The sequence below is a fragment of the Malaya genurostris genome, chromosome 2 (assembly GCF_030247185.1).
Source record: "Malaya genurostris strain Urasoe2022 chromosome 2, Malgen_1.1, whole genome shotgun sequence".
Classification (NCBI taxonomy): Eukaryota; Metazoa; Arthropoda; class Insecta; order Diptera; family Culicidae; genus Malaya; species Malaya genurostris.
In genome coordinates, this window is record NC_080571.1 from 15,037,088 (window position 1) to 15,053,076 (window position 15,989).

At 38.0% G+C, this 15,989-nt stretch overlaps 1 protein-coding gene across 2 annotated transcripts in view; it reads right to left on the reverse strand.

Annotated features, from left to right (window-relative positions):
* The window catches only part of LOC131432664 (zinc finger protein sens), a 443,520-nt gene that overhangs the window by 399,121 nt on the left and 28,410 nt on the right, over positions 1 to 15,989 (reverse strand). For both annotated transcript variants that reach the window (XM_058599068.1, XM_058599069.1), the window contains exon 2: positions 13,123 to 13,152. The gene's annotated coding sequence lies outside the window, so the exon portion shown is untranslated. The remainder of the gene's footprint in view (positions 1 to 13,122; positions 13,153 to 15,989) is intronic.

Below are 15,989 nucleotides of genomic sequence, written 5' to 3' on the forward strand. Positions count from 1 at the left end.
TCTTCTTCAAACATTCTTCCTCGTACACCTTGGCGTTGATTGTGCCCTTCGTGATGAAAATCGACGACCGCAAACCACAGGTACAAATTGCTTGCCAGACCAACACCTTCTGCCCAAACTTTTCCATCGCCACCGTGGTGTCAGCGTCGTCCAGGTCCTGGTACACCGATTTCGTATAATATTGCGGTCCGGGCAGCGCTCGCGAGTCTTCCGTGGCGTAGGTTTCGTCGTCGATCAGGATTCTTCCATCTTTATTCTGTAGAATCCGGTTATACAGTTTTCGCGCTCTTGTTTTGGCCTGAACTTGCTGTACCAGGGACTTTTTCGGCACCTTCTGTTTCTTGTACGTTTTCAGTGAGTTCCGAACTTTGATCCGTTGAATCATCCCGATGCTGGTGTTGAACTGCTTGGCCAAATCCCGCGTCGACGCCGATGGGTTTTTCCTGATGTACTCAAGCAATTTTAAGTCCCGGCCGGACTGGCTGAGACCCGTTTTCCTATCGGATCGGGGCAAATCTTTCATGGAAAGGGTCTTACCAAACTTCTCGATAATATTTTTGACACTGGTGTAGTGCACTTTCACCCGTTTTGCAATTTCGTTGTACGTGACATTGTATGTGCCCAGAGTAGCGACCTATTGAGCGGAATTGGGTTTTCTTGAACAGATAACTCTCTCTCTCAATATAAACAACAAGCTACAACTATATAAAAATATCAAAAGTCTTGGACAAAAGCTGCTAAATCGGTTGCAGAGAAGTCTGCAAAAGTGAAAAGTTGGTAGTTTCTTCATGCAGCCTAATTAAGTTACTGTAATTTGTTTTTAGATGATCAATAATGTAGAATTAAATGAATAAAAAATGCATATTGGATCGAACTAACAGCAAATTTGTTTTATTTCAAATTTTATTTTGTCCAGATTTTGTCGGGAATAAGCCTTATTATGTCAACATAGTTTAAATAATGAAAACAAAATGTAAACACCACCGATGCATTTAATTACCCGGACATTTTGGAATTGATACATTCATTCAAGAAAAATGGCCTGAACAGTATGACATTTTAAAGCAATTCAATTAATTGGTTTTTAAAAGAATCCAAGACTTGATAGCTTAAGAATTATATGCGCTTCCTTTCCACTGAAATATCACGAATCGCAATATAATAATCAACAAAACAGCAGTGTTTGTTCATGTTTAAACGGCATTTTTACGTCGATATGTGACAATGGATGAAACATGGACTCATCACTTCACTTCCGGAAACAGAACGAACGTCATCTGAGTGGACAGCAACTGGTGAGCTTCGTTCAAAGCGAAAGCACAACAATCGGCTGGAATGTTTATGGCCTCGGTATTTTTGTTATGTGCGTTGTGTAATATTTATCAATTATCTTGAGAAAGGAAATACCATCAACATTACATAACGTTAGAAGTTATTAGTTGTTTCTTCAAGACAAAGCACCGTGTCAAAAGTCAATCAAAACAATGGCAAAACTACAGGAATTGGCAAAACTTCAAACTGCTCCCACATCCACCGTATTCGCAAGATTTGGCTCCCAGCCACTACTGGCTGTTCGAAGACCTGAAAAAAAATGCTCGCCGGTAATAAATTTCGCACGAATGAAGAGGTTATCGCTGAAACTGAGGCCTATTTTGAAGCAAAAGATAAACCGTTCTACAAAAGTGGTATTGAAATGTTAGAGCAGCGATGGAATGATTGCTCTTGATGGAGATTACGCTAATGAAGAAAGTTAATTTTGAACCAAAAAATCGTGTTCTCTTTGTTAGGCCCGGAATTTTTCAGCCCATGTGTTACGAGTTCTTCAGAATGAACGCTTCGCTGATTTCTAACCAGTTTTTTTTTTTTCGAAATAGCAAAACTAGTTTATCTGCTAAGACATGCCTCCCCGCTTGTTTATGATGGCATTTGGTCAATAGAACGGCGCCGACTGGGTGCTATCGTCTTCTGCGTTAGTAGTAGAATGAGAGGGTGCGAATTAGTTAGTATGTAATAACTCCTATGAAATAAAAAAGAAAATTTTTTAAATCCCTCAAACCAATCATTTCGGCTTGTAAATTAAACACCTTAATGTGGTTTTAACTTGACGTTTATTTATCCGTTTTTTTTCAACTTGATTTTATAAAAACCATCTGAAAAATTCCTTGCATTATTCATAAATTAATCTCATCGTTAAATTATTCTAACTACAAAGCAAAATACGTCTTATGAGAAACAGTTACTGTTTTGGTATAAATAATTTTTCTATTCTTATTATTAATTTTTTAATGGAGAAGCGTCTATAGTAAAAATATTCAGATGTGTGCAATATCATATTTTGACAGCTTTCAAAGAATGAATATTTGGATACGATTGGTAAGAAATATGAAATTGGATACAAACTAGAGTATTAGTGAGATCTAAAACTGGTAACTATTTATGACAAAATTCACGCTAACTCGAACAAAAGTTGGAAACATCCTCATATATTTTAATGGAATTTTCTGTGTATGAAGACTTTATCACAAAAAAAAAAAACACTTTGCATACTTTGTTTTTCCAAAAATGATCTATTTTTACCCATTTTGGCATTAAAATTGCCTTACTTTTCATTATACGGGGCCGAGTGTCAATTAAAAGTTTCAAAAATAGCCTGTGCTGTCTTAATTTCGAACGATAATAACTCAGTCATTTGTTGATGAATTGAAACATTTAACTCAAATATGTATGGCAACGTCGTTTCAGTATTTCTATAGCATACCATTGGTTTTAGTTGAACTATGTTTTCACGAGCCAAGCACAGCTCTTGTCCATTTTCGCAGTATGAACTATCGCACAAAAGGGAATGTATAATTTTATGTTCTAATACATTTCTGCTTTAGTTAAGCCCTGGCTGCGAGCGAGGAAGGTGTTGAGTAGTGAGTGTATGATGAAACTGAAAGTTATACCCATTCGCTCGCTGTATTGTCGCTTTCACATGTGTGTGATGCCGTGTTCACTTGAGTATATTAAATACCAGTTGGCTGTTCATTTTGATTCTCCGGTAACTAGCAGGCCAATTTTGAACCAAAAATAGTATCCAAAAAGTTACTTAAAAAAACTTTGAAATCATCATTGTTGACTTCCATTTAAAGGATATTTTTCAAAAATGTAATCGTGCTCGGTCGTGTCTTGCACACAACCCATTATTTTTTTTCAAATAGCTGCAATCTAAAACTGACCAATCCTACCAAAAGTGTTGTATGAGTAATTTTTACAAAACTAGACAAGTTTTGAATAAAAACGGAAAAAATCCTGGTCTCCTATACTAACAAAATCGATTTTGAAAATATGAGGTCAATTTGCAAAAAAAAAAACCAAGGTCAAATTGCAAAACCAATAATTCCCTACCTACAGCCAAAAATTCAAGTTGGGCACTTTTCAGGACAGAAAGTTATTTAAAAAAAATGTTTCCTTGTCCAAACTGATTTTTTGTTCAGTGTGATGTTATCAAAAACTAAGCCAATGAAAGTCATAATCATCTCAAAATCCTGTGGAATTCAATTTGTGTGTAGATTTCACAGGTTCCCTAGCTGCTAGTTACAAACTATATATTCAAAAAGTATCAGAAACGAATGTGGTATATATTCATAGCAAACTTTTATTTAAACTTTTAGATTTGGTCAAGATCATTCCATAAGTGCAAGGTAGAAATTACCTAAGAACCGTTTCCTAATTTAAATTACCAATTTTAAAATCTTGTTACGAAATTTCATTCGAAAAACAAAATGTTTTTTTTCTCAAATCGACTTAAATTTTCAAAATCAATTTTTTTCAGTGTAAGATGAAAAAATTCAACATTTTTATTCAAAAATTTGATTAATTTTGTAAATATCTCATACAACACTTCTTTGTAGGATTTGTTATTTTTCGACTACAGCTATTTGATAAAATTTATTTAAAAAAAGTGCAGCCCTTCTCGAAAGGCAGTCTAGATCATTTTTGAAAAAAAAAAATTTAAAGAAAAGTACCGATAGTACTATGAAATAGCCATCAGTTGAAACGAAAATCTGATTTAAAACCATGATTGATGTAAAATTACATTAAAATTCATTTAGTTTTTCATTTAACAAGATTGTATATTTACAAATCGCTTCGTTTTGTAATGTTAATTTCCATTCAATTGCCTGCTCCAAATATGGGCATGAAAATAAATGTAAATTCACTAAATATTTTTATCTGTGCAAAGTGTACAGCAAGTTTCATTAAAATCTGAGAGGGTGCTGCCAACTCTGAATACGATTTAGCGCGAAACTTGTCTTATACTAAATTGAAGAACATAAACTAAATACGCGTCGATCGCTTGCCATTTACAAGAAATCGAAAGTCTTTCTGTAATGTTTGAATCCATTCGATGCCAACATTTCTTTTAGGCGGGGCTGTTCGATGGAACGGTGACCTCAGAACACCTGCTCTGCTCTGTATACGGAATGGGTCATCGGAATTCGATTGAGTTAATAACAGATCGGCTGAAAAGTTCGTATCGTTTCTATGAGAGGGCGCCACTAGAATTAAATCCATACCATTTTCAGTTAGTAGCAACCTTCAAAAGATACGTGTATAAATTTGACAGCTGTCTGATTATTAGTTTTTGAGATATTGCATTTTGAGTGTAGCTACTTTTGTTATTGTGAAAAAAATGGAAAAAAAGGAATTTCGTGTGTTGATGAAACACTACTTTTTGATGAAAAAAAGTGCCGCCGATACCAAAAACTGGCTTGATGAGTGTTATCCAGACTCTGCACCGGGCGAAGCAACAATTCGTAAGTGGTTTGCAAAATTTCGTACTGGTCATATGAACACCGAAGACGATGAACGCAGTGGACGTCCAAAAGAGGCTGTTACCGATGAAAACGTGAAAAAAATCCACATAATGATTTTCAATGACCGTAAAGTGAAGTTGATCGAGATAGCTGACACCCTAAAGATATCAAAGGAACGTGTTGGACATATTATTCACGAATATTTGGATATGAGAAAGCTTTGTGCAAAATGGGTGCCGCGTGAGCTCACAATCGATCAAAAACAACAACGAATTGATGATTCTGAGCAGTGTTTGGAGCTGTTATATCGAAATAAAACCGATTTTTTTCGTCGATATATAACAATGGACGAAACATGGCTCCATCACTTCATTCCGGAGTACAATCGACAGTCAGCTGAGTGGACTGCACGCGATGAACCGAACCCAAAGCGTGGAAAGGCTCAACAATCGGCCGGTAAGGTTATGGCGTCTGTATTTTGGGATTCGCATGGTATAATTTTCATCGACTACCTTGAAAAGGGAAAAACCATCAACAGTTACTATTATATAGCGTTATTAGAGCGTTTGAAGGACGAAATTTAAAAAAAAAAAAACGGCCTCATTTGAAGAAGAAAAAAGTTTTGTTTCATCAAGACAATGACCGTGTCACAAGTCGATGAACACCATGCTGAAATTGAACGAATTGGGCTTCGAATTGCTCCCTCATCCACCGTATTCTCCAGATTTGGCCCCAGTGACTTTTTCCTGTTCTCAGACCTCAAGAGAATGCTCGTTGGTAAAAAAAATTTAGAAGCAATGAAGAGGTAATCGCTGAAACTGAGGCCTATTTTGAGGCAAAGGACAAATCGTACTACAAAAATAGTATCGAAAAATTGGCAGAACGCTATAATCGCTGTATCGCCTCTGATGGCAATTATGTTGAATAATGAAAACGAATTTTGGCAAAAAAATGTGTGTTTCTATTAAACGATACGAACTTTTCAGCCGAACTGTTATTGCTCATGATTTCATGATAAGTTAAAATGATAGGTTTCATGATTTTCTAATCATAACAGCAGTAAAGGATTTCTTTCCGTGTACGATATTTAGCACAGTGCGGAACATTTATTTGAACGATTTTCGCACAGCGAAAAGTACACGAAGCAAATGAAATTATTTTGGATTTTCACTAAACTGATGATTTTTACCTTCGATTTGCAGAGAAGTAATCTTAATAGCTCTTAAGATAACATTTAGAGCCATTAAAACGGCTGATTTTATATAATGTTGTCCACTTTTCGTTTCTTGTTTTCCTTCTCTCAAATGCAAACGACCAGCAGTTGATGCAATCGTTCTAACTTGAATTGAAACTATCTTTGCGTACAAACCGGCACATCCGCTCGCAGTGCCAAATGATGCGAAACTGATTTAATGCGTCTTCTCACCTTGATGACCGGAAGGCAAATGAGAACTACGACCTGAGCGTTTGAGGTTTTTAACCACGCAGATGGTGCGCTCTCCGATGCCGCTGTTTGAATGCGTATTCTCGCCCCGACGTCTGCTTTCATCCAACGCACAAGAACAAATGATCGATTTTCGACCACGGTTTCCCTTTTATACGCAGTCAGTTGAAGATATGTGCCTGACTACCTCAAAATCGTCGTCCTTGCGCGAAAAAAACAAGCAAAAGTAAAGAGTTTTCTGCGTTGTTTTAAAATTTTCAGAAAACTTAATTTTTGAGTTGTTTGTGGTTATCTCACACTGTTCAAAATATTATCCTAAATTCCTGATCATATTTTTGATGAAATAGTGAAAGCATTATGTTGCTGCCATTAATACAAGTCGAGATATTCACGATTAAGTTCTGCCCATTCTTCCATATGGCGAATTTTGAAAAGGCGCCCCTTAGTAAAGTAAGTCGTATTCACGACAAAAAAAGCGATGTATGCTGTCCTAGGAGTTCTTGGACCCATCTCGTGTGTAATGTTTGAATCCATTCGATGCCAACATTTCTTTTAGGCGGGGCTGTTCGATGGAACGTTGACCTCGGAACACGGAATGGGTCATCGGAATTCGATTGAGTTAATACCTCCCTGAGTCCTGAACAAAAGTTATTTGCATGTTCTACATGGAATGAAAAGTCCCGGGCCGCTCCTAGAAAAGACGTGAATAGTTTTGAACTGTATATATCTTTGTAGAGAACAAGCTTCTGATCGTGTCAGACGGGTTCTAGTTTTCATCAAGCTATCGAAAAAAGGCGAGTTTCGTGTTCGGATTAAACAAGCAACGGTGAAATTGAATGTTTTGCGGTACGGATTGATCCATCATCCTCCGTAGTCTCTAGAACTGGCCCCCAGCGACTATGATCTATTTCCAAACCGGAAAAGGTTTCCCCAGGTGAAGCAATTTTCGTCGAATGTTGAGGTGGTTTCAGAAACGGAAGCTTAATTTGAAGGCTTTGACAATGTTGGAGGATCGATGGGTAAAATGTATCGCTAGATGGATGTTATAATGAAGAATAAAAAAGGAATCGACCTAGAACTTCTAATTCCATGTAGTGTAACCAAGACACTTGGAGGTGTCTCTATTTTCTGTATAGCGTTGCGAGACGGTGGGATTTGGGATAGGTCAAACACTTCATACCAGAGGTGGAAATAAGCCCATTTTGCGCACAAAAATGTGAATCACGATTTCCGATTGTGAATCAAAAAACCAAACACCGTGAATATAAAAATTGGGTTACCATACTGAAATTGCGATTATTTTTAAATTGTGGGAACTGTGTATTCAGTTGATCAGTGATCTTTGAATCGCATCGATCAAAATCAATGTTGATCTTCCGTCGCACAAAATCGGTAGTGATTTTAAGCTACTATTATCACCGATTCCTGCAGTCACTGGACGATTCGATCAGCTCTGAGCAATGTTGGAAGAAAATCAAGACATGACATATGAGCAAGATCAGACATGAGTACCGATTGATTTACGTCTAAAATCGATGATCCCGATGAGGGGTGTGAAAAATAGTGTCAACAGTAATCCTAGAGGAATTTGTAACTAAGGATAGGGCGTATCAATGTTAATTTTAAAATTGTAGAAAAAGTGACATATTTGTATCTTTGGAAAGTTTAGTGACGGGTGATAAGGAATATTAAAGGAGCATGTACATCAATAATTTTTGTCAATGAGGGTGCTCAAATTGGGGAAAAATTGTCAATTTGTAACTTTCAGGAATGCTCCTTCAACAGTCCTTATCACCAGAGTGGGGAAAAATAATGGGGAAGTGGGGTTCCGTTACGGAACGGTTTATAAAGTTTTAACATATGTTCCGTTCGAAAAAATGGCGGGTGGGTAATGTCATAGACATAACTGGATGTCGTGAATACGAAAACAACTGACATGTTCCTTAACACTGCCAAATATCAATTAGTTGATCAATTGTATGAATTATGCAAGCATTCCCCTTTTTAACATTTTTCGCAAAAACAAAGAAGGCTTCACTTGATCTCGATTACTGTGAATTTCAAACTGCGAAAAGTGCACATATCTAATCAAACTGATTTGAGAAAAAAAAATCCTAATCGTTCTTTAGAAATCTTTTAGAGCCTTTAGAACGGCTGATTTTGTAAGATGCTCTCCACCGTTGTCCTCTGTTCATCGTTTTTTCACCCATGCAAACGACTGGCAGCTGTGGCGTAATCGCTCTTATCGGCAGCGAAACTAGCTTTGCAAACGACACAAAATACATCTGCTCGCATTGGCGATAGAATGCAAACTGATCCAATTTTTGTTAAAAGGTTTCTTTTTACGTGATTTCGCTTGTAGCTTTTTCACTAATGGGCGGTCCTAACGGCAATAAAAATAGCCGCATTCAGAAGCTTAATGTTGATTATTTCATTTCGGATTTGCATAATTCATTGAAAGAAACTATCAAAATGCTGAAGGGATTCATTCCTGCCTTTCGGAAGGACCAAATTGTGGAACTCATTACGATATTAAGCACTCTTCGGAGCATTTTTCTCGAACGATTTGTTGTACAGCAGCAGATATTTTGTTCTCTTCCTCAGAACGCGTTCTGATTGGCTGGTGCTGACATGGGTCAAATGAGACAGGTTTTCTAATAGTGTACTTTTGAAATACTTCAATGCTTTTGCTATACACGTTCAAATTGAAAAATTTCGATTCTATTGGAAGTTAGATTGTATAAATCCTTTCACAGATCACTGAGCTATGAGCTTTGAAAATACGAGAAAGGCAAACGCGCCTTATAAATTATCCTCTTTGATACTCGTTTAAACCAAACATTTCAGAAAAGTTTAATTTTGAATTATTTGAGATTATGTCACACAACTGAAAATTTTATCATAAAATTGTGATCATATTTCCGATGGCATGTAGCAAAGATTATGTTGTTTCGTTAGATACAACAAGAGATATTCACGATCAAAAACTTATCACTCTCTTAGAGGGTAAATTTTGAAAAGGCGCCCCATAGTAAAGTAAGTCGTATTCACGACAAAAAATCGTGTTCGATTTTGCAACCTATTGTTTCATTCGTAATAAAATGAACACTAGATGAAGGGAAATGAATGCTAGATGACGGTTTAATGAAAATAATCAGTTTGGATCGTAATCACATTAATAATGTTAGTTTAACAGTAATGCAAAATTAGTAGAGAAGTAGAAATAGCGACAAAAGACTTTGTTTCACTTCCATGATGATTAAACCCAATTAAACGCTATTTGGCATGAGTTTATAGAATTAACAGAAGCACAACGTTTGAATGGTGCGTTTGAATTGGCGTAGCAAAGTCCTGCACTCCTGTTACTTCTGTGTGTGATATTCAAGCTAATTAGAGTAATATTTATCAGCTGCATAGCACGCTTCGTGATTGAACGTGTTTTCCTTATCATCATAAATATTATTTATCGCCGCATGTATGTTATTATTATTATTAGCTGTTTATATTGATTATATTACTCTACCACAACGGTATTGGTGACCAAAATTTAAAATATATCACGAAGCATGGAATTTCGATCCATATCCGAGAAAATTGAGCGGTAATCAGTTTTGACGTTTACATCACTTTTCTCATTACATCATCGGAACCGTAAGTGACAGTCATTTGAACTTCAAACCTGTTTAATGAACGCAGAATAGCATTGAAACGAGCATAACTTTGTTGAAATGTGGATTCCGAATTAAACAGTGATACTGATAACGAGGAAGACATTTTCAAATTCTAAGTAAAATAAAAATTTATCATTGAAATATCTATAATAAATACGTTATATGAAAAGGTAATACTGACTATTTTTATTCACTGTGAATCATAAAATATGCTTTTTTCCACCCCTGGTTCAATCCTCATATTGTTTTTTCCGTGTTTAGAACAAAAATGACTGTTCTACCCAGTGTTGGTGGTTGCCGATAATTTGACAGAAGCTGCTCGATATTTATCAATATTGTATACACAATTTTCAATCCGGTAGTAGATGCTACAAGAACTCGAGACTTTCAATGCCTGAACCGCGAGAGAATTTTTCCACATTTTTTCGCTCCACTTCATACTCTGAGTATTTCACGGCCTTTAAAAAAATTACAGTCTGGTAATGAACGGTGCTGTGTGGAATTTACCAAGAGAGAGCTGACAATTATCGTAGATAATCGAATCGATGATTCAACTTGATGATTCTCATACTAGGTTGCATTATTTCAAAACCCTTGTGTGGAGCATTCACAGACATTTTCATAGACACAACTTATACAATAGTTATATGCACATAGTTAGAATAAGCGGCAATAGTAAAATGATTCTATCGCAATTATCCACTGCCCATACAAAATCGAGTCGCGAAACAAGAATAAGCGACCGTTTGTTGCTTCAGAGAGATTCCTCTCAGCAGCGTGCTAACTCGTGATGGTCAGACAGGTCATCGAGAGAAATTCGCTCTCGCACTGGTATCTATTATATGTTAAATGAACCATGCCGGTTTTTTGTTGCTGCGACGATATCCGTCTCTCTTTGATTGAATCGTGTGAAGAGTTTCTAGAGAGCGTTCTTTGATACGACAAAAGCCATCCTTGATTCTACATTTAATTATTTTTGCTAAAAAGTTTTATTTATTTTTCATACACTTCTTGCGACTCCATAGTGTACAAAAGTTTTGTAGGTTACATTTTCGTTATAATTACGTTGCGAAAACCAACCGATAGCTATCTGAATCAATACAGAAATTAGATGTTATCTTGTAATGTCTATGTTACTGCTATAAAAATTCAAAATATATTCATGGATTCACAACGGAAAATAAACCTCTTTTCAACTAGTTGCTAAAAGCACAGCTTTGAATAATGATATGTGAGTAACAATAACCTAAAAATGATAGCTAGTTCAATGTTTATGTTACAAAGAAACACTATTGTCTTCTTGTTTGAACCAGTATTACATAAAAAACATGTTCGTGCTCTTGTTTCAACATAGTTTGGCCTTGGTCGTATCAGAACTAGTTGCTAATTGAGTGTTTTATGTACCAGCTTCTATATGGAAATTATTCAGATTAGTTCAATATCATACTATGTTCCAAGAATGTAATTCCGAACACTGAGTATTTGGATACGATTGGTAAGAAATAGGACATTGGAGTATTGGTAGGACATAAAATTGATAACTATTAATACAAAACTGAAGAACATAAACTGAATACGCGTCGATCGCTTGCCATTTGCAAGGGATCGAAAGTCTTTCTGTAATGTTCGAATCCATTTAATGCAAACGTTTCAGTAAGGCGGGGCTGGCCAATGGAACAGTGACCTCGGAACAACTGACCTGCTCTGTTTACGAAATGGGTCATCGGAATTCGATACCGCAAAAAAAACCGAATACCGATCCCAAAAAAATATACCGAAGTAGGCTGCCCTAGGAGTTTTTGGACCCATCTTGTGTGTTGGGTAAACCTTGCCACGTGCAACGAACGCCCCCATTTCGGTGAGTTACCAATAGTAGTGAGCCACCGATATGGCGGTCGGAGATTGTTGATTGCTAGTTGCCGGCATGCAAACCCCCTTTCTCTGTCTGTTTTTCCTCCTCTGACCGGTGGAGAACCCTTCGTATCGATCTAAAACTAATTAACTTCATTCATCGAATATCGCACTTCTCTCGGGGGCGGCGACGGCGGCGGCGACGAAAAGAAAACTGTTTTCTGGCCAAGCATAAATTGCAGCTCCGCCAGTCTTTTAACAAATTACCGCCAAACGTAGAATAAAAATTATTCTGCGATTACGGGAGCCTCCCCCACAATTGGCTGAAAGACCAACCCCCCCACACACCCTGCCACTCGTTGAGACATGGCCCAATCGGTGGTGGTTGCCAATGAAATGAAAAACTGCGTTCGTCGAAAGGTACTAATTAATTGTGGTAACAAATTATGAAAAACCGTACCGAACATGGAAAACAATTACGCCTCGCACCTCTTTTCTGCCGTAGTTTGCGATTGACGTGGCCCCGTCACGGTGTCGGTACAAATTTTCGCCCGTGTCCATTTTTATTGGTGATAATGAAGCCAAAGCGGTCCCCATGGGGGGGTGCGAATTTTCGTGTCTCGGCAGTAGATGAAGATTTTCTGTGTGTGTGATCCCGAAAGAAGCCTCCAATGCGAAACATGAAACGGTATCTCATCGATGAGGACTAACTGAGTAGTATGCAAATCGGCAACCGGTTGGTCGGCGCGCATGGAAAATTCCACTCCCATTCCCCATTGCGAGCACGGGGTCCTACGATACTGTTTTTTTTTTCTTCTTTTCTTCTTAATAATCAGCTGATTATGCTGATCGCAACGAATCGAAATCGAAGCAATCGACGTCTAGACGGCTAGGGGGTAATTATTTCCACCTAAACAAACAGTGGTGTTCGGGTGCGCGTTCAAGCCTTCAAAGGGACTAATGCAGAATGCGGGGGGCAGGACGTGGGTTGTATCGCACTTAAAAGGGTAGGTTTAATATTTGAAATTTTTCCTTGCGCAGTAGGCTTCGCAGATAACCGCAGCGGAATTTCAGGGGTTGTAAATCTTTTTTTTTGTCGCTACTTCAGAGAAGTTTTTTCGCACTGCTCTGTGAACGACGGAAGCAGCCGTAAAAAAAGGGTTACCCGTACAAGCGTAGGCTGGTCAGCCGTTTGAAACCGAAGTGCATTTTGCATGACACACTAACACAAACAAACCAAAAAAAAAAAGTTTCAACACCAATTTGCATACTAATTGATAAAATCCTGTTATTAGCGCGAGTTGAGTGTTTTTTCTTTTTTTTTTACCGGCAAAGGCAGGTCCAGTACCTCACTTACCTGATTAGACAGTTGCATGGATTATGTTGGCTGAAAAAAAAAGTACGAGAAAAAAAAAGAAAAATTAAACAGAGAAATGGTTAATCTCACAATAAATTCATAAAACAAATTAGCGTTTTCTGGATAAGCAGAGTCATTAGCCAATCGAGCAGTATAAATACTTTTCCTAAGGCAAGAGATCGCATTTTTATTATGTTAGCTGGATTTTTTTTCTTCTCTCGCTTTAAACTGGCAAGCAGATCTTGGAACGCGATTAGCAAACCTCCAGCCAAATTTCAGCATATCTAATTGAGACCAATTTGAACAGGCTATCATCATCACCGGTCGATAAAAGTCAAGCGAACGGTTGCGTATACTTCACAAACAACTGGCGAACGCAAACACACACACACACTAACATGAAACAGCAAAAAAAAAATAATAAACGTCAAAAGTAGATCTAATTTGGTCACGATCACGGTTCGGGAAGCAAAACTCCACGGTTGGTTCAGATGCATAAAACTATATAACACTATCACAAAACCCGTGCGATTGTCTATTTTTGGATAATTAGCCCCGCAAACACGCGGTTGGTCGGAGACTTGAATAGGCGCGGAACGTAACAAGTGACGAACCGTCAAATCCTGTGTGTACAATTATCTAAAAGCGCATCGCCTAGCAAAAAAAAACGGGCTGTTGGGCGAATTTAGATGAGGTGATTATCAAAGCTCGAAATGACCCCCTCTCGGACCCGGTAATCGGTTGGACCGGGCGGTCTGATAGTGATCCTCTTTTACCGGTTTTTATTAAGTCAACTTTTGATTAATTGCATTCGGCCCGAACTCGTGGTTGCGAACTGTCTGTCTCGCTTCGAAGGGAAGCATCGTTTTTTTTTGTCTTCGAGAGAAGAAAAAAAAACGGAAAGAAACCGAAACCGAAGGTCTATTATTTGTGCACCGGTGAGTTTTATGGCACAGTTTTAGGAAGTGTTGGCTAAAGTGCGTCGTGGTCTTCTCTGCCATCTGCCGTTAAAACCTTGGACCGGGTCAAGAGTGGCGAAAGACATTTGTTTTCGTAAAATAACTGGTAAATATAGACAAGCGGAATTAGATCGTTTTCACCGCTCTATCTGAATTATTCATTTCGACAAGATAGTTACTGCCAGTTTTGGCCTCTCGAAGGGTTGCTCCGCCCTCGTCAATCTCCGGACGAGTTTGGAATCTTCATTTTGTGACTTGTACCGGAAATTACTCGACGCAGCACAGCACAGTTAGCTAATCTTTTTTTATTGGATTGACGCTTTTCCAGCATATTCAACTACTATTTGTACAATTTGTTTCCGCGGTGTTCGCGGCAAAATATTACAGTTTGTTTTGCTAACCGGAAAACATATCGTAAGTCAGTGCCGGTTGTTACGGATTCTGCTTTTGGACAGTAAAAATTAATGACGTGTCCTCCCGACGGCTGACGGACAAAACACTACACTTTTCCAGTTTAGTTCACTTGTCGTGGGCCGTTGCACTGAGCTTTCGTTTGACTAGTTTTTTTTTAAAGTTGGAGATTTGGAACGTGTGATAAATGGTAATTATCATCTGCAGAGGTGAAAATGTGAAATGGCATTAAATAACAAGTTCAAACTTTGCTTGCCGAGCAAAGGCCAGGTTCGAAAAAAAATTGTTCTATAAATTGCCAGAAACTACTAGAATTAGTCCCAAATGTACGCGCCATCGAGAAGTGGGTAGAAAAAGTCGAAAGTGAATTTTATCTTTATCGGACTTCTGGTTCCATAATTACGAATTGATACGTGCAAATCACCGTTGTAGCTCACAGTACATATTTATCGACCAACATGGATTCGTTCCCAAGCGTTCAACAAATACAAATCCCGTTTGTTACACATCGCACATCATTTCTGAGCTGGAGAAGGGTCATCAAACTGACTCTATCTATACCGATTTGTCAGATGCTTTCGAAAAGATCAATCATGATATCGCTCTAGCGAAACTCAACCGCCTTGGATTCCATGGTAGATTTTTAGACTGGATAAAGTCCTATCTCGTTGACCGCAAAATGTCGGTAAAAATTGGTGACACTGTTTCTAATTCGTTTTCCATTACCTCTGGTATGCCACAAGGTAGTCACCTTGGGCCTCTTCTGTTCCTGCTTTACATCAACGACGTTAATCTTTCCCTGCAGTGCTTGAAGCTCTCGTATGCAGACGACTTTGAACTGTTTTTGAAAGTTGATAGCCAAAGCGATGCTAAATTTCTCCAAAAACAACTTGATATTTTCGGAAATTGGTGTCAGGTCAACAGGATGGTACTAAATGCTTCAAAGTGTTCTATCATAACGTTTAGTCGCAAAAGAAAACCGATCATTTTCAACTATTCGCTTCTTGGGACCGAGCTAAACAGAGTAAGCTGCATTGAAGATCTAGGAGTCCTAGTTGATAGCAAATTAACTTTATGCGATCATATATCAAATATCGTTTCTAAGGCATCCAAACAACTCGGATACATCTTCCGAATGACGATATTACATATTACCCTGGTTCGCTCTGTTCTCGAGTTTTCTGCAGTTGTGTGGTCACCTTATTACCATAACGGGGTACCAGGCATTGAAGCTGTGCAGCATAAATTCGTCCGTTTTGCCTTACGTCAGCTGCCTTGGAGAGACCCCCATAACCTTCCAAGATACGAACTTAGATGTAATCTCATTGGACTTGAGTTGCTTAGTGATCGACGCAATGTTTCGAAAGCAATATTGGTTACCGATTTAATTCTGGGAAACACTCGACTGCTACAGCCTTCTCGGACAACTCGATGTAAATATCAGACGTAGAACTCTCCGGAATAACCCTTTTCTTGTCCCCCAGTTTGCTAGAACGA